Consider the following 19665-nt stretch of genomic DNA (forward strand, 5'->3'; position numbering starts at 1 on the left):
GGATTCACAGTCTATGACATTAATACAATGTGCCTCCAGGACCGAGTTTCTACTCCCGATTGGTATTGGGGTGGCAGGGGGTGTGATGAAAGGCTGGGGTCCTGCGTGTCCTTTTCTAAGGAGACCTTTATGGGGAGACCTCCTCCTCCCCATTCTGGGCCTGTGAACAAGGCCTTGTTGAGGAGAAGCGAATGCTCCTCTTTTTAGGGGCAGCCCCTCCTTTCCCACACTGGTCCCATCCCCTTCCCCCATGGGTGGGCAAGGAGGGGGCAACAGCTGAGCTGTAGCCTGGGAGCATGCCCCGAGTGGTCCTGGGGGGTATGTCTGGGTTAGGAGTGGAGCCTGTTCCCACAAGGACAAATGATGGGTGCCCAGCGTGGCCACTTCTCTGACCAGCACTATTGGGTTCCTAGGCTGCATGGTGGTGATGTGGGCTCTGTGAGCAGAGGAGTCAAAAGAAAGATTTCTTGAACTTTCAAGGTCTGGTAGTAGTGCTCCTTTATCTAAAGAATAGCATGAGGACAGGACCCATGGACCGTAAAAAGCTGCAGGCATGGGGACAGGACCCATGGGCAGTGAAGAGCTGTGATGGGTTGAGGGCAGGGCTAAATTTATAAGGCATAGGTATATGAGTTATTTCTTTATTAGACAAAGAAGAGATCGTGTAAAAAAGTCGTTAAAAAGGTATCAGTGCAGGTGGGGTCCAGTTATTGGGTGGTCCTATAACTTTGTCTATGAATCAGGTCGAATCAGGTCAGGAAGTCCTATACTTCCTGGAGGACGATATAGATTGGCATGTAGGGCAGGACGCCTTAGGCTTCTCTCCCTGGCGTAGCCTTGATCCTCATCAGTGGGAGGGTAGAGAACCCTCTGGTGTATGTTTGTGCGTGCGTGTGTGTCTGTGGTTATGTGGGGTGAGCTGGGGAGTTGGCTCTGGCTATATCCACATGTGCTGGGAGCATGTCCAACCTGCAGGTGAGGCTGGTACAGCCGAGCGGTTCCCAGAGGCAGGATCATCGACAAAAGCAGCTGAGAGGTGGGTACATCTTTCTTTCCTTGTGTCTTCAGACAAAGGAAATCAGAGCCAGGCTCTGTGTGTGTGTGTGTGTGTGTAAAGAGAAAAAGGCGAGAGAGAATATGTGGGGGGAGGACCACCACTCAGCAACCCCCCTTCCCCATCCCCTTAGTTCTGCAGGAGGGGGACCCTCGGGGCCTGGGTTTGGAGTTGAGCTTAGATGGCTGATGGGCGAAGCATGTCAAAAATTTGTGCAGATCTGTTTATAGTTTATAAAATCCATTTCAGTTTACCAAGTACTTTACTGTGTACCAAACCCTTTATTCCAACAATCTTAGTTCCCTTTCACAGCAATGCTTGAAGTGGGGGGGCCCGTTTTACAGATAAAGATCCCAAGGCTCAGAGCCGGGAGGAGACTCTCTTAGGACTGTGGGTGGCACAGCCGAGGCCAGAACTCACATTCTCTGATCCCAATTCCTGTGATTTCTCTTCAGCCACCCCTTGTTGCTGCTTCCAAAGAAGGAGATGTGGCTCGTGGGTGCATGGCTGGTTTGTTTGCTTATTCATTCATTGGTTCATTCAACAAATATTTTCGGGGTGAGGGAGGAGCTCACAGTTATTGACCGGTAACCAAGTGCTTAAGTTGCTTCATTCTGCTCTTACAACTACCATGTGAGGCAAGTTTTATTATCACCATTTTGCAAATGAAGAAAGGGCGGCTATGAGAGCCAACGATCAGCTAGGAAAGAGCAGAGCCAGGTACAGATCAGGGTCCCTGTGACCCCAGGGACTGCGCCCTGTACTCTCTGTCTTCCCTTGGGCCAGGCCCTGGGTTCCCATGAGAGTGTCCGCAGGACTCAGGAGCTCGCAGGCTGGGAAGACGTGGTCAGCATGGTTCCTGATGTAACAGAGGGGTGTGGCCAGTTCTGGAAAAGCCCAGAATAGGAAGCTCCTCTCCTCTCCCTCCTCCCTGCCCTGGCTGACTTTCAGGGAACAAGGAGCAGGGAGCATGACTCAGACAGAAACCATCTGGGTATCTGGGAGCCAGGAGAGACCCAGGCCAGGCTCAGGGTCTCCCCACTCCACAGGGATGCCCTAGGCCAGCTGAGCAGAGACTGAGTCTCATCAGTGTAACATACATACCTGGGGTCAGGGTAGGGCCCCAGTGACAAGGAAAATTGAGCAACTCTGGTACCCAGGCCACCCCCATCTCCAGGACCCTAGACCCTGTCCCTGACCTCTCCCCAGACAAGGAGCTCCATTCGTCCACCAAAAAGTGTACCTGGCACGGCACTAGACTCCTTGTACCAGAACCCGTGGGGAGCCCAGCACAGAATTCTCCGGAGCTCAGCATACTTTCTTCCTTAATTTGCCCCTCAAATCCCTCTGCTTCTTGGAGAAATGGTCATGAAACCACTCCACAAGGGGATCTTTAGAGGGTATGGCCAGCATGGCCAGGCCAGGGCACAAATGTCAGCAACAGGGGAGGTCAGAATAGGACGTAACTGCTTTATTATGCACCTACTGTATGCCAAACATCTTAGAGGTTTATCTACCTTCAACGTCAGGGCTGTCCTATGAGGTCAGTGATGATACTATTCCCCTTTGATAGATGAGTAAACTAGTACTCATGGAAGGGAAATGACTAAACTGTGGTGTTTGAGTGGCCCCAGGGAATCCCAGGGCTGGGAGTCATTGAGTCTGGTACGTGCGGGTTTGGAAGTGAAGGGGGGGATCAGTTAGACACTCTGTGTTTGTGTGTGAGTATCTATTTGGTAAATATTCCTTGAGCGTTTGCTGCGCAGGAGGGCCTCTGATGCGTATTGGTGAAATGCCAGAAGCCTTCACCCAGGGAATTCCTAACCCAGAAGGAAAGAGAAGCCTACAGCCATTGTAATGCAACGTGATGCGCTGTGTCGTAGGAATCAGAGGTGGCACCTCTAACCCTGTCAGGGGTAGAGAAGTAAGACTAACAGTAGCCAACACTCATTGAGCTCCTGTGATGGATCAGGCATTTTCCATTTAATCCTTACAACTCTCCTATGAGGTAGGTAACATTATTATTATTTTGTTTTACAGATGAATAAACAGGGGCTCATGGAAGTTAAATTAATCACCCTGGGCAAGAATTGGCTGATAGCATTTTGCCAGCTGTCCCCAACTGCTATAAAAAGATGTGACTTGTTCCCAGAAGCTTTCAGGGTTGATGATATATCCAGAAGCCTGATGTAGGCGGCGTCAGGCTGGGGTGAGCTTGATTGAGTGATCACAGTGACAGCGGTGCTATTTTGAAAAACATTTGATCTGATTTAATCAGCAGATTGTCTGGGTTGCTTGTAGATACAGCTTTTTAGAGCTGTGGAGTGTGAATACCTTGAATTGTGCTAAACACTTTATACGCGTTATTCGTTGAATCTTCACACCACTCTAGGGAGATATGCACTTGGAATATGACCAGCTCCATTTATAAGGGAAGGACCTGAGGCCCGGAGGGTGACGTGGTTGGCCATGGTCATGAAGTTGGACGTGACAGAGGCAGGATTTGAACTCGGGTTTGTCTGACTCCAGAGTCTGTGTGTTAACCACTGTCCTTTCCAAATACTTTATATCTTTTATCTCACTGGGTGCTCACAAAAGCTCCGTGAGGTAAATGTGTTATTGTCCCCACTTTATAGATGAGGCCCAGGGAGGGGAAACAGTTTTACCAAAGGTTGCACAGCTATTTAGTCATAAAACTGAGCCCTATGATTCCAAGTTAGAAATAGACAATGTAGGGCCAGCCCGGTGGCACAGCAGTTAAGTTCGCACATTCTGCATCTCTGCAGCCCAGGGTTCGCCGTGTTCGGATCTGGGTGAGGACATGGTACCGCTTGGCAAAAGCCATGCTGTGGCAGGCATTCCACGTATAAAATAGAGGAAGATGGGCACGGATGTTAGCTCAGGGCTGGTCTTCCTCAGCAAAATGAGGAGGATTGGCAGCAGTTAGCTCAGGGCTAATCTTCCTCAAAAGAAAAAAAAGAAAAAAGAAAAAAAAAAGAAATAGACAATGTACTTTCAAATCTGCCGTCTCTCAGGCCCGTTTTTAAAATTTATTTTTTTATTGTGGTAAAAAACACATAAGATGAATTTACCCTCTTAATTTTTAAGTGTCCGTTACAGCATTATTAACTATATGCACATTGTTGTAGAATAGGTCTCTAGGACTTTTTATCTTGCATGACTGAAACTCTGTACCCATTGAACAACAACTCTCTATTTCCCTTCCCCCCAAGCCCCTGGCAACCACCATTCTACTTTCTGTTTCTATGAGTCTGATTACTGTAGACACCTCATGTAGATGGAATCATGCAATATTTGTCTCTTTGTAATTGGCTTATTTCACTTAATAATATCTTCACGTTTCATCCATGTTGTAGCATATGACAGGATTTCTTTCCTTTTAAAGGCTGCATAGTACTCCATTATACACACATACCACATTCATTGACCTATTCCTCTGTTGATTGACCTTTGGGTTGCTTCCACCTCTTGGCTATTGTGAATAGTGATACTATGAACACAGGTGTACAAAGATCCCTTCAAGATCTTATTTTTAATTCTTTTGAAAATATACCCAGAAGTGAGATTACTGGGTCACCTGGTAGTTCTATTTTTAATCTTTTGAGGAAGCTGCATGTTTTCCAGAGTGGCTGCACCATTTTCTGGTTCCACCAATGATGCACAAGTGTTCTAATTTCTTCACATCCTCACCAACACTGGTTATTTTCTGCTCTTTTGATAGTAGCCTTCCTAACTGGTGTGAGGAGATATGTCATCGTGGTTTTAATTTTCATTTCCCTGATGATTAGCGATGTTGAACATCTTTTCATATGCTCGTTGGGCTATTTGCATATATTCTTTGAAGAAATGTCTATTCAAGGCCTTTGCTCATTTTTTAATGAGTTATTTATTTATTTACTTATTCATTTATTTTGTTATGAAGCTGTAAGAGTTCTTTATATATTCTGGATATTGACCCGTTATCTAATATAGGTTTGCAAATATATTCTCCCATTCTGTAGGTTGCCTTTTTACTCTGTTGATTGTTTCCTTTGCGACTACACAGACGTTTTCAAGTTTGATATAGTCCCATATGTCTATTTTTGCTTTTGTTACTCGTGCTTTTGATGTCATTGCCCATTCCAATGTCATGAAGATTTCCCCCTATGTTTTCTTCTAGGGGTTTTACAGTGTTGGGTCTTATGTTTGGGTCTTTAATCCATTCTGAATTAATTTTTGTGTAGTAAGCCCCTCTTATCTGTGAGGCATATGTTCCAAGACTCCCAGTGGATGCCTGAAACCATGGACAGTACTGAACTCTCTCTATATATACTATGTTTTTTCCTATACATACGTACCAATCATAAAGTTTAATTTGTAAAGTAGGTGCAGGAAGAGATTAACAAGAACTAATAATAAAATAGAACAATTATAATGATATATTGCAATAAAGGTTATGTGAATGTGGTCTCCCTCTCTCTCAAAATATCATGTTGTACTGTACTCACCCTTCTTCTTGTGATGATATGAGATAATGCAATGCCTACTGATGAGATGAAGTGAGGTGAATGACATAGGTATTGTGACATAGCCTAATGCTACGTCAGAAGGAGGATCATTGAACCATGACGCTGTCAATGGCCGGATGTCAGGAGCAGACCATGGGGATGGTTGGAGATGCAACGAAGGGATGATTCACATCTCAAGCAGGACAGAGGGGGGCGATGTGAAATTTTATCATGCTGCTCAGAAGCACGTGCAATTGGAAACTTATGAATTATTTATTTCTGGAATTTTCCATTTAATATTTTCAGACTGAGTTCAGACTGTGGGTAACTGAAACTGCGGAAAGCTAAGCCACGGATAAGCGGGGGGGCTACACTATATGGTGTAAGATAAGAGTCCATCTTCATTCTTTTGCGTATGGATGTCCAGTTTTCCTATCACCATTTGTTGAAGAGACTCTCCTTTCCCTATAGTGTATTCTTGGCACCCTTGTCAAAGATCATTGACTATATATGTGTGGGTTTATTTCTGGGCTCTCTATTCTGTTCCATTGGTCTGTGTGTCTGTCTTCATGCCAACACCATACTATTTTGATTATTATACTTTGTAATGTGTTTTGAAATTAAGAAGTTTGAGGACTCCAGATTTATTCTTCTTTCTCAAGATTCTTTTGGCTGTTCGGGGTCTTTTGAGATGAGAGTCCATATAAATTTGAGGATTTTTTTTCTATTTTCTCAAAAACTGCCATTGGGATTTTGATAGGGCATTGAATCTGTAGATTGCTTTGGATAGCATGCACATTTTAACAATATTAAGCCTTCCAATCCATGAACACGGCCTGTCTGCCCATTTATTTGTGTCTTCTTTAATTCCTTTCAGCCGTGTTTTGTAGTTTTCAGTGTACAAGTTTTTTGCTTCCTTGATTAAGCTTATTCCTAAGTATTTTATTCTCTTTGATGCTCTTGTCAATGGGATTGTTTTCTTAATTTCCTTTTCTCTGAGGCCCATTTTTAGGTCTTCGTTTTACCAGTGAGGAAACAGAGACCCAGAGTCATGGGTGAGTTTAGTGTTTGAACGAGAGTCCGATTCCATCTCCAGCGCTGCCTGGCAAGAGCGAGATGGGTGCAGAGCAGACCCTGCCCTCCCTTTACCACTTTCAATACCCGACTTTGGGGAGCAAAGGTACAAGCAGGATTCCCAGGGCAAAGGCGTCTCGTCCTGGGGCCCTGCAGCACCTGAAGCTCCTTCTCAGGCTGTCGGTCGGATCTGTGAGTGGACCCGTTGGCCCAGGAATGGTTTGCTTACAGCAGAGGTCACAGCTTGGCCTAGGAGAGTTAGGATGGGCCCTGGAGTTTAAAATCCCACTTGTCCCAGTGTGACTGTGGACAAGTCTGTTTCCCTCTCTGATCTCACTTTCTTCCCAGGAAAAATGGACATTTCATAAAATTCTTCTCACAGGGCTGATTTGAGGAAGAAACGTGATCATTGGTGAGAATGTCTCTGGCTCTGGCTCACCTCCAGGCCTGCCCTCCTCGCACAGCAGGGAGTCCTTAGATCCATGTGAGAGGGCCCACCTGGAGCCTGTGTCTCTCCCACACCCCACTTCTAGCCCACGCTCTGTTGGTGAGTGAACCCCCAGGCTTATGGGGCTGCGAGGAGCTGCTGGTGCATGGGATATATGTGAAGTTGGACGTGACTGATTTTATAAATATTTAGAAATTTGTACTCTTGACATCAAATGGACCCCCCAAATGTTAGGGGCCAGTCTGACTGGTAAACCCAACTTCCCAACCCACCGTCCGCGCTGGGGAGGTAACCAGCAAATACTTCCTTCTTCCCAGATCCTCGTGGTCCGTCCCCTCTGACTGTCCAGCTGAGGATGGGAGCTCTTTCTCCGGGTTCCCTAGGGGCTGCGAATGTTTCCAGACAGGATGGAAATGGCAGGCAGAGTGGGAGTTGGGGCTGAGCATTCTGCAGGGCGGAGGATGGGAAATCCAGATGGCAGAATTCTTCTTGTCTCCATGAATATTTATGGCCCCCTAGCCCACCCCCGGCTGAGTACTGGGACTGGGCCTTCTGCCCAGCCTTGATCCGTCAGGAAACCATGCCCTTATGTTAAGGTGAATGGTCTGAGCCATCTCCTCCTTCTCCTTCCAAGTGCTCATTCCCCTTCTAAGCTGTTGAAAGCTTTGTTGGCGTTAGCCTGAGGGCCTGTCTGGAGCTGACAGGGAAGCCATCATGTGGGTTAGAGCCCATGGGGTCAGTGGTAATCCATCGTCCCCTCCCCTCGCTCCACATAGCTGGGCCAATAGGAAGAGGGAGGCTTGGCTTTTTGCGGCCACTTTGCATGCTTATCTTTGGAACCACTGTTAGGATCACAAGATTTTGCAGATGTAGAAACTGAGGCTCAGAGAGGTAAAGTCACTTGCCCAATGTCACACAGCAAGTAAATGGCAGAGCCAGGTATAAACCTAGATCTTTCTGACTCTGGAAGCCTTGTTCTCCCCACCTTACTATGCCTCCCCAAGAGAGACTAGACACCTTTCCTTCCTGCCAGTTTCCTCTGAATAGTCATCAAGGGCTTGGTCATTCATTCATCCATCTAGTCCCCAGCGTCTGACACTGGAGATAAAGACATGAAAAAGACCTAGTCCTTGTCCTCAAGAAGCTCCCTGCCTGGTGAGGAAACCACCACAGAAATCAATACTCAGCAAAACATTGTGTCAGGTGCTACACTGAGGAGTGTGCCCGGGACCATGCGGACCCAGGTAAGAAGGCAGCTCATTCTGCTGGGGTGATCAGGGAAGGTGGCCCAGAGAAAGCACTCTTTAGATCAGGTTTGAAAGGATGAGTAAGATTTTGCTAGGTAAAGTAATAGTCAAAGGGCACCCTTGAAAAGGACCTCAGTGTGCGCAAAGGCACAGAGGTTTGAGGAGAAATGGAGTTTTTAGAGACCCAGCAAGAAATTCAGTGTGGCTGGAGTTGAGGGTAAATAGTAGTAGCGGCTGGTGGGTAAGGAACTTAGACTTGATCCTGGGCCATGGGGAGCCATGGAAGGTGTTAGATCAGGCAATTATGTGGCTGCCAGTGTGTTGAGGCACAACACTTCCCAAACTTCAGTGTGCACATGAATCACTTGGGAATCTTGTTAAAATACAGATTCTGATATAGCAGGTCTGGGGGGGGGGGTCTGAGATTCTGCGTTTCTAGCAAGCTCACAGGCGGTGCTGATGCCGCTGGCCCAAGGACCACAATTTGAGTTGTGAAGTTGTGAGGGCTCAGTCTGCCTTGTGTGGAGGCTGCTCTCACGTCACTGGACAGATCAGGCCTCCGCCATCTTCTTGGCTCAGCCCTCTTGCAGCTGTCACAAAGGGATCAGTGTTGTTGGTTACCAGATATTTGTTCACTCAACAAACATTTACCCAGCTCCCGCTCTGGCCAAGCTTGTGCTGAGTGCTGGGGATGGAGAGAGGAATTGGAAATGCCACTTTCTGGTCCATGTCATCACCATCTCTTGCCTCCAGAATGGTCTCTCTGCTTCCACTCTTGTCCCCTACCATCTAGTCTCTGCCCAGCAGCCAGAGCAAGTCAGATTAGGTTATTCATGCACTTGACATACCCCAACAGCTCTCCGACGCTGGTGGAGTAAAATCCAAATTCCTTACTGTGGCCTGGGAGCTATTGGGAGCCTGTTACCCTTTGCTCTCCTCCCACTCTTCCCATTTCTCACGCCCCTACAGCGACATTGACCTTTTAGTCTCTTGAATATGACAAATGTATTCCCACTTCAAAAGATGATGAACTAACTTCCACCACAGACTCTTTGCACATCATACATCATACCCTTTGCCTCGAATACTCTTCTTCTGGATTTTCTCTTGACTTGTTTCTTCTCATTTTTTAGATTTTTAGCCAGGGGAAGATACAGGTTTTGCAGGATCCTAAAGCTTATACAATTTTGGGGGCCATCTTTGAAGAAAAGATACCAAATTATAAATACACAATTAGCTACAAGGCCTAGGAGGGGGCCTAGAAGCTTAAGCTTCATTGGTTTTGTGATAAATCTGCCTCTGCTTTCGTTTATATGTCACCTCCTCTGAGGAGCCTTCCCTGATCACTCTATTTAAAGCAACCCCTCACTCAATCTTCGTCGTCATGTCGCTATTTGTATTTCTTTTATTGAATTCATCACAATTTGAAATTCCCTTGTTCATTTATCTCTCTAACTATTTTTGTCTGATTTCCCTGACTAGTGTAAGCTCCTCAAGAGCAGCAATCTTGCCTGTCTTATTCCTGCAGTATCCCCAGCTCGGTGCCCAGCACCCAGCAGGATGTCAATTACTGTTGGTGAATGAATGCACACAGTCTCGGTGCTTCAGTCTGGTGTGGCAGGCGGACATACACAGGCAATTTCAGTGGGATAAGAAGCCGTGAGCTCTGGGAGCCCAGAGGATGGGCACTTAACCAGGCCTGGGGGCAGAGGGGAGGGTGCGGAAGGCAAGGAGGCCTAGGAAGAACTACCTGGAGGAACGAAGGCCTGAGTGGTCTTAAAGGATGATCCGTAGTCGGCCAGGCAGAGAGAGGGAGGGAAGCATGAACAAAGGCACGGAATATGAGCCCCGAGACCTACAGGAGACTTGACTGGTTACATTTTGATGATTTTAAGGGTTCTGTTGATGAAAAGGACAGCTAGGTATTAAGTTTGGGAAGAGGACCAAGCAAATGGGAGTCACCTGGGAATCAGGACCTGGGACTGGATAGCAGGCAGCAGAAGTAGGAAGAGCCAGGGTGATGGGTACCGGAACCGCCACGGGCAAGGCTTCGGGCAAAGGCAGGGGTTCCACCCAAGACTCCCCACACTGATTCTCATTCTTTATCTGGAAAGAAGTGGCCTACCACTGCTGGGCCTACTGGGGAGGCTCTGTGGACTGGGGAGGCTCTGGGCTCAGACAGATCGGAGTATACATTGTCACAGCTGACTCTGGGAAGCTGACGCTGAGATGGAGATTAGCATGTAGGCACATTTTTCCTGGAATATTTTAAAGCAAAACCCAGATAGTGTATAATTCTACCTATAAATACTTCAGTATGGATATCTCATTGATAAGGAATTAAAAAATTAAAAAATGTATAATCATAATATTGTTATTATACTTAAAATTAACATTAATTTCATAATTGCATCTAATTCTTAGTCTATGTTCAAGTTTTCCCAATTGTCTAACAATTTTTTTTTTTAGATTTTTAAAAATTTTTCCTTCTTCTTCCCAAAGCCCCCCAGTACATAGTTGCATAATTTTAGTTGTGGGTCCTTCTAGTTGTGGCATGTGGGATGCCGCCTCAGCATGGCTTGATGAGCGGTGCCATGTCTGTGCCCAGGATCCGAACCCACGAAACCCTGGGCCACCGAAGCAGAGTGAGAGAACTTAACCACTCGGCCACGGGGCCAGCCCCTAACAAATATTTTTTAAGTTAGTTTGTTTGTTTGATCAGGATACAAACAAGGTCCACACACAGAATTTAGTTGCTGAACTAAGCTTCTTGAATGAGAACTTAACATTCCATTTCCTCATCTCACTTACTCCCCAACTCATGCTTCAGAAACCACTATCCCTCTGATGAAGGAAGATAGAGTTCCGTGTTGCCACATGCGATGTTTGTTTTTCTGTCTACATCTCCCTGTGGCTTTTCACACTGTTGGCCACTTACTCCCCACTTTTGAAACTTTCTTCCGCTAGGTCTCCTGCATGGCACTTGCCTGGCTCTCCTCCGACCACTCGGACTGGCCTGGGCCTGCCTCCTCCGTAGGTTTCTCTCCTCCTCTGCCCTCTGTTTCAGTGCTGGGCTCTTCAGGGTTTAATCCTGGATTCTCCTGGATGTTTCACAGACATTCCTAATATGATATGTCCTCAGCTGAATTCATCCTCCCCACCGCACTCTGTTCTTCCTCAGTGTCGTCTCCATGAGGATAGACACCACCTCAGCCCCAGCTGTCTGGGCCAGAAACCTGGCAGTCCTTGACTGCTCCCTTTCTATCAACCAACATCCCGCCCATCACCAAGTTCTGTCCATTTCATCTCTCAAATAACTCTCACGGTCATCCATTTCCCTCCATCCTTTCTGCCATGGTCCCAGCCTCTTCCAGCCCTGCGACAGTTGCAGTTGTCTCTGGGCTGTCTCTCCGCCTCCGGTCTGAAGCCCCGCCAGTCCATTCTGTGCACAGCAGCCAGAGCCATCTTCCTTAAACCCGGATCCAGCCTTGTCCCTTCCACACTCCGTATCCTTCAAGGACTCCCCATTTTCTGCAGAATCAAGTACGAACTCCTTAGACTAATATTCAAGACCCTTAAGTTGACTGCTGCTCACTTTGTAGGCCCTGTCTCTCCTCATCCCTGCTCTCACTTTATGTTTTAGCCAAACCGAATGTCTCAAGTTCCCTAAGAACCAGGTACACCCTCTCCTATTCTTCCAGGGCTCCGCGGTGCCGTCCCTTCTGCCTGGCGTTCCTCCTCAGGCCCACTCCTTCTCTCCCTTCAGCATGAGCAGGAGGTCATTCCTGACCCTCAAGTCTGTGCTAACAGCACCCTCTCTGAATTACCCTGACATCTGGGACCTCCACCATCATCACACTTATCACTTGTCTGTTTCTGAATCTCTCTCTTACAGAATGGTCTGTGAGCCGCTGCAGGTCTGTTCTCCGGGGCCTCGGTGCTCTGCCCAGGGCCTGGAGCAGCGGGCGCTCGGCCAGTGAGCGCATGAATGAGTGACCGAATGGGCGAATTGGATCAGCTTGCATGTGTGCCCCATTCACATGGTGAAAAGGCTTTTTAAAGAACCAGTTAATGCAAAAAAAAAAAAAAAATTCATGATGAACAAAATACCAAAATTTTAAATGGAGACAGGATCCTAACAGCGCCAGGCAGAGCCATATTAGAACATGAGGCACAGGGAAGAATCAGTAGTTACACTGATTTTGATTTTTTAAAATGTTGCATTAAAATAGAATTTATTTTGATTCCTGAGGTTTTGGGCACCCCCTTAAATTTTGTACCCAGGTGAGCGCCTCGCAAGAGTTACCCTAGTCCTGCTGCTTCCTGGTGGGAAGACTTTGTCCACAGGCCTGGGTAGGCATGGCACGGGGACAGGGGGCCCTGGCTTAAGGTGTCCTGGGTTAAGTCCTTTGGCTGGAGAAAGACAGTTTTCAGGGGAGAGATGCCCCCACCCCACTGAGCTGGAGCCTGAACCCAAGAAGAGGAAGGGACTGACTGAGCGACAGGGGTGGGGAGTGGGGTGGCTAGAGATGTGACTTCCTCACAGACCCAGAGTGAGCACCACGCACTGCCCAGCAGTGGTTGCCTCCCTGCCTCTCTCAGCCCCCAGGAACAGCGTCCCCCAAGTCCCAAGGGTCCAGCACGAGAAAGAAACAAAGTCAGCCCAGATGAATGGGCATCTTGGGCTCAGAGGAAAGGCGGGCAGGGCTGAAATTGTAGAGCCGTGATTTTCAGATCTTCTGGTCTCAAGATCTCTTCATATCCTTGACATTTGTTGAGGGCCCCAGAGAGTTTGTGTGTATGCAGGTCATATCTCTCAAGTTTTACCATATTTGAAGTTAAAACGAGGACAGTCTAAAAATCTTTTTGGTTTTTAAACATGAAAACAAGCAATACATTCATTCCATGGTAACATAAATAATATTTTTAGCAAAAAATAACTAAAATTTTCAAAACATAAACAATTTAGAGAGAAGAGTGGCATTGGTTTATTTCTTTTGCAAATTCCTTTAATGTTGGATTTAATAGAAGACAGCTGGATTCTCGTACCTCCGTCTGCACTCAAGTCTGTCGTGAGATGTTGTTTGGTTGACGTCCACAAAGCAGATCCGCCCTCACGCGGTTGTGTGTTTGTAAACGGAAGGATATTTTAACGTCTTTTTCGGATGATAGTTGATGCTCTTTGACATTGCATCAAGGCTTCACAAATGGTAGTCTGTTTCTTACAGGTTAGTTGCGATGTGGAACCTGAACCATACCCATGAACTTTTTGGGATCTGTTACACAGCAATGTGTCGATCCAGCTTGCCCTTTGAATCTTTTACCTAGACATAATTTTGAAATATCACGCCTTCTTCCTTCGGAAAATTCGGGTTCACTGAGTTAGGCAGGTCTTCTACATCTCGACCTTTCATGATAAGATATCAAGAAAATGCATTCAGGGGCCGGCCCGGTGGTGCAGCGGTTAAGTGCGCACGTTCTGCTTCTCTGCGGCCCGGGGTTCCCCGGTTTAGATGCCGGGGGCAGAAGTGGCACCACTTGGCAAAAAGCCATGCTGTGGTAGGCGTCCCACATATAAAGCAGAGGAAGATGAGCATGGATGTTAGCTCAGGGCCAGTCTTCCTCAGCAAAAAGCGGAGGATTGGCAGTAGTTAGCTCAGAGCTAATCTTCCTCAAAAAAAAAAAAAAAGAAAGAAATTGCATTCATTAATATCACCACCTATCTCATCGGAAAATTCTTTAAGTATGGGAAAGTTGTCAAGCTCATGCTGTCAAATACAAGTTCTCCAAAAATTGTCATCTTCTCTTGAAAGTTCAAATTTTATCACCGGCAACAGATACCATCGTTTGTTTTCCTTGAAGTGACAGGTTCACTTCGTTCATATTTGAAAAAATGTCTGCCAAATACCCAAGTCTGAAAGCCATAGTTTGTCAGTCATTTTTCTGAGAGATAATGGTGACTAAGCAAAATTCAGCTCTCAACCCCAACAATGGCATAAGCGCTTTTCCTGAAGACAACTGTCCTTCAGTGTGCGGCGGAAGTGTCTCATGGGTGTTTCCCGTTTCGACACACAGACAATTAAAAAGATGTATACTCAAAATTTAATAAAGTTAATAATTTCCTTGCTTTATTAAGGACACTTTAAAGTGAAATTGGCTTTTTAAAAAATTTAATTAAATTTTGGTACACTGCGTGCATGGCTGTGAAGAACGTAACTCCTGCTACATTTTGGTGCCACTGCCTTGATTTGTGCTAAAGAGGCAACTGTTTTGCTCATCATTTTGTACCATCAGCACAAATGTCAACACAGTGAAAAAGACAAATAATCTCTTGGTATTATTATGACAATGGTTTTGACCTCAGGGATCCCCTAAACGGTTTCAGAGAGATTCCTCTCTCCTCCCTCGTTTCCATGGACCACCCTTGAGATCTATTATCCTAGAGTGGCGGCATCAGGTGGGTTCCACCTTAGGAGTGGAAAAGGTCCCAGCCGAGTAGAAGCTAGCAATTTTGCTGCTGGGGAAGCAGCATAAAACTATGTAATTCAGGGGCTGGCCCAGTGGCGCAGCGGTTAAGCGCGCACGTTCCGCTTCTCAGCGGCCTGAGGTTTCCCTGGCCTCGGGTCCCAGGTAAGGACATGGCACCGCTTGGCAAAAGCCATGCTGTGATAGGCGTCCCATGTATAAAGAAGAGGAAGATGGACATGGATGTTAGCTCAGGGCCGCTCTTCCTCAGCAAAAAGAGGAGGATTGGCAGCAGTTAAGTCAGGGCTGATCTTCCTCAAAAAAAAAAAAAAAAAAAACTGTGTAATTCAAATCAACTATGTAATTTACAACATGACTTGGTGGGTTTTTTGTTTTTAAAGGAATCACGATTTATTGGAATAATGGAACCTACATTTATTTAATTTAACATAGACAAACTACGACTACAGGAATGGGGCAAAGCACAAAAGTGTTCTCAATCAGGCTGCCCAGTGGCACAGCGGTTAAGTCCACGTGTTCCACTTCTCCACAGCCCGGGGTTCACAGGTTTGGATCCCGGGTGCAGACATGGCACTGCTTGTCAAGCCATGCTGTGGTAGGCGTTCCACATATAAAGTAGAGGAAGATGGGCACGGATGTCACCTCAGGGCTAGTCTTCCTCAGCAAAAAGAGGAGAATTGGCAGCAGTTAGCTCAGGGCTAATCTTCCTCAAAAAAAAAAAGTTCTCAATCAACAAAATTCCGATTAGAGCCAGTCGTTTCTTCAAACTCACCTGTAAGTATCTATAGGTTTCTTCAAGTGTCTCTGCTACTCCGGGGCCCCCTAAAGAATGGGCATAATTAAAAGGCTTCTCACTCATTCCTTCGGTTATTGGTTCATGATGCCGGGAATAGTGTTGAATAGACAGATAAGGCCCTTCTCCTCCTCGTGCTCGTAGTCAAGTGCAGTCAAATGCAAATATGATTACAAGCGTGCTCAGATTTACGAAGAAGTACAGTGAGTTTTGAGACAGGAACGGAACTGAACTGGCCCTGGAGTCAGTGAAGTCCTCTCTGAAGAAGTGAAATTCGGCTAAGGTCTGAAGCATTAGCTCACATGGCCAGGTGGAAGCGGGGTGTGGGTGGGGAGGAATGTTCAAGGCATCGGCGTGGGGACGTGTGGAGGCTGAGGCAGGAAAGGTTTGGGTGGGTTTGAAGACCCATGTGGGAAGTCCATTTTGGCTGCAGCCTCGGGGGAAGGTAGCATGAAGTGAGGGTGGAGTGGCAGCTGGAGGTTAGGACAAAGGGCTGTCAGGTGGCCCTTTTTTCAGTTCCTGGAACCTACCAAGCTCTTTCCTGCCTCAGTCCTGGACCCGTGCTGATCCCTCTGCCTGGGAAATTCTTCCTCTGCTCCTCCTTCAGGCCGCAACGGAAAGGTCACCTCTTTTCTAAGCAAATCCCTTTTTTGATTCTCCATATCAGTGCCCCATTTTCTTTGTATAGCAGCTATGTTTGTTTACATTGCTTTTGTCTGCCTCCCCCATGACACTGTAAGTTTCCTGAGTGCAGGGCCCCATTGGCTGTGTTCACCCTGTATCTCCTGTGCCTAGCAGAGAGCCTGACAGGCAGTTGATGCTCAGAAATATTTGTTGGATGAATATGTGAATGAACAAATGAACACAGAGCTGGACTTGAGATCCTGGCTCCATCCCTTAACGGCTGTGTGACCTTGGACAAGTCACATAACCACCCTACGATCAGTTTCCTGTTACATAAAAGGGGGGTTTTACTTCCTATCTCAAAGGGCTTTTGTGAAACTCAAATGAGTAGTGCATGTGGAAGCACCTAAAAGGGTGCCTGGCTCTAAAAGGAGTGCTCTGAAGTGTTAACTGTCTTCCTTGCTTCTCACGCTCAATTCTGGGCTCTTTTCACTGCATTATGATATATGACGAGCCTCAGGCCTTGCTTAATCCCAATCTAAGTCTCTTGCCATCCCTTCCCCATCAGCTGCAACAAAACATCAGAGGGCCTTCCAGGCTCACGTGATAGCGACAAAGTGGGAGGAACAAGAGGTGGGGAGGGAGCCACGGGTTCTGATGGAGAGCAGATGACGGCGAGGCACTGTTGAAAATGGACCGCACTTTGGGTGATGGGGTTGTGGCTGGTTTTAATCTTCCTTAATATACTTTAAAAAACTTGTTTATTTTGAAATAATTTTAGGCCTTCAAAAAAGTTGTAAAACAGTACAAAGAGTTCAAGTATGCCCTTCACCCAACATTCCCTAGAGTTCACAGCTTATAATACCATAATATGATGATCAAAACCAGGAAATGAACATTGGTAGAATATTAACTAAATTATAGACCTTATTTGAACTTCACCAGTTTTTCTCTTAATGACCTTTTCTGTTCCAGGATGCAACCCAGGATCCCACAGTGCACTTAGTTGTCACATGTCTCCTTAATATTCTGTCATCTATGACAGTTCCTTAGTCTTTCCTTATCTTTCATGACCTTGACACTTGTTTCTCTTAAAATTTTTTTTCCCTTTTTCTCCCCAAAGCCAAATGTTGCATATTTTTAGTTATCGGTCCTTCTAGTTGTGGGACGCTTTTGGTTAGTACTGATCAGTCATTTTGTAAAATGTCTCACAGTTTGGGTTTGTCTGGTGTTTTCTCATGACTAAACTGAGATTATGCATTTTGGGGAAGAATACCAGAGAAGTGATGTTATGTCCTTTCCAGTCCATCAATTCCGGGGGACATGATGTTGATAAGTCTTGCTAATGATGATGTTAATCTCGATCACTTGGTTAAAGTATTGTCTAAAGGGCTTCTTCACTGTATACTTTTCTTTTAAAATTATCTTCAAAAATTTTTAGCTGCTAGAGTAATAAATGCTCCTAAAAAGTTCAAACAGGGGCGGCCCCGTGGCCCAGTGGTTAAGTTTGCGTGGTCTGCTTTGGCGGCCCAGGGTTTCAATGGTTTGGATCCTGGGCGCGGACATGGCACTGCTTGTTAGGCCATCTTGAGGCGGCATCCCACACACCACAACTAGAAGGACCCACAACTAAAACATACAACTATTCAGTGGTGGGATTTGGGGAGAAAAAAGCAGAAAAAAAAAAGAAGATTAGCAACAGTTGTTAGCTCAGGTGCCAACCTTTAAAAAAAATAAATAAAAAATAAAAAGTTCAAACAAACAAAACTACAAAGTAAATAGACTTCCTACCAAGCCCACTTTACCTTTCCAGTGGTTACTTACCACTGTCAACTGTTAGAGGTGTACCCTAGATCATTTTCTATTCATATACACATATATACTGGGGTCCTACCAACTCGTTTTGTTTTACTTAGCTATATTATCCAGGGACAACTTTCCACGTCAGTACAATCAGTAACTCACTCTTTTGAACAACTGACTAGTATTTCAATCCCTGGATGACACTAATATTATACTTCTCTGTGTTTTCCTGATTTTTTATAAACACATAAATCATTATTACTATTATTAGTATTTTGTGTGTTTGTGAGGAAGATTGGCCCCGAGCTAACATCTGTTGCCAATCCTCCTCTTTTTGCTTGAGGAAGGTTGTCGCCGAGCTAACATCTGTGCCAGGCTTCCTCTATTCCACAGCGTGGCTTGATGAGCCCAGGATCCGAACCTGCCAACGCTGGGCCACCGAAGTGAAGTGTGTGAACTTAGCCACTACACCACCAGGCTGGCCCCATAAATTATACTTCAATGTAGAACATTTTACCATCAAAATTTTTATTTCAAATGTCATCAATAGAAAAATATACAAATTTTGTCAGAAAATTAAAAATTTCATAGTATAAATTTTTATGTATTTTATCACCATAAATAGATTATCTAAAACTTTAAGTCAAAATAAGCCAAAGAATAAAAAGGTATATACATATATTTAAAATTATTTTGTTGAGGTCATACTGGCTTAAAAGATTGTGTAAATTTCAGGTGTACATCATTATATCAGCTTCTGTATAGGCTGCGTAGTGTTCACCACCAATAGTCTAGTTTTTATCCTTCGCCATAAATATGTGCTGCTTTACCCCTTATGCCCACCCCATACTCTTCCCCTCTGGTAACCACCAATCTGTTCTCCTTGTCTATGTGTTTGTTTATCTTCCACATATGAGTGAAATCTTACAGTATTTGTCTTTGTCTGACTTATTTTGCTTAGCATAATACCCTCAAGGTCCATCCATGTTGTTGCAAATGGCATGATATTGTCTTTTTTATGGCTGAGTAGTACTCCATTATATCTATATCTATATCAATATCGATATTGATATAGATATAGATATCTTCTTTAACCATTCATCCCTTGATAGGCACTTGGGTTGCTTCCAAGTCTTGGCTATTGTGAATAAGGCTGTGATGAACATAGGGGTGCATCTATCTTTTTGAATTAGTGATTTCATGTTCTTTGGATAAATACCCAGTAATGGAATAGCTGGATCATATGCTATTTCTATTTTTAATTTTTTGAGTAATCTCCATATTGTTTTCCTTAGTGGCTGTACCAGTTTGCATTCCCACCAGCAATGTATGAGGGTTCCCTTTTTCCACATCCTCTCCAACACTTGTTATTTCTTGTCTTGTTAATTATAGTCATTCTGACAGATGTGAGGTGATATATCATGTAGTTTTGATTTGCATTTCCCTGATAATTAATGATGTTGAACATCTTTTCATGTGCCTGTTGGCCATCGCTATTTCTTTTTTTGGAAAAATGTCTGTTTGTATCCTCTGCCCATTTTTTGATCAAATTGTTCATTTTTTTGTTGTTGAGTTGTATGAATTCTTTATATATTTTGAAAATTAACCACTTGCCAGTATATGACTTG

At 45.2% G+C, this 19665-nt stretch overlaps 1 protein-coding gene across 5 annotated transcripts in view; it reads left to right on the forward strand.

The window, feature by feature from the left end:
• PTAFR (platelet activating factor receptor) overlaps nt 1-19665 on the forward strand; it is a 52487-nt gene that overhangs the window by 3452 nt on the left and 29370 nt on the right. The window contains exon 1 of one of the 5 annotated variants that reach the window (XM_070610561.1): nt 765-1036. The exons of 3 other annotated variants lie outside the window; for them this stretch is intronic. The gene's annotated coding sequence lies outside the window, so the exon portion shown is untranslated. Of the gene's footprint in view, nt 1-764; nt 1037-2676; nt 3063-19665 lie in introns of those variants that run through there. One more of the 5 variants, XM_070610562.1, reaches the window with a different exon arrangement.

Source organism: Equus przewalskii, chromosome 2 (assembly GCF_037783145.1).
Source record: "Equus przewalskii isolate Varuska chromosome 2, EquPr2, whole genome shotgun sequence".
Lineage (NCBI taxonomy): Eukaryota > Metazoa > Chordata > Mammalia > Perissodactyla > Equidae > Equus > Equus przewalskii.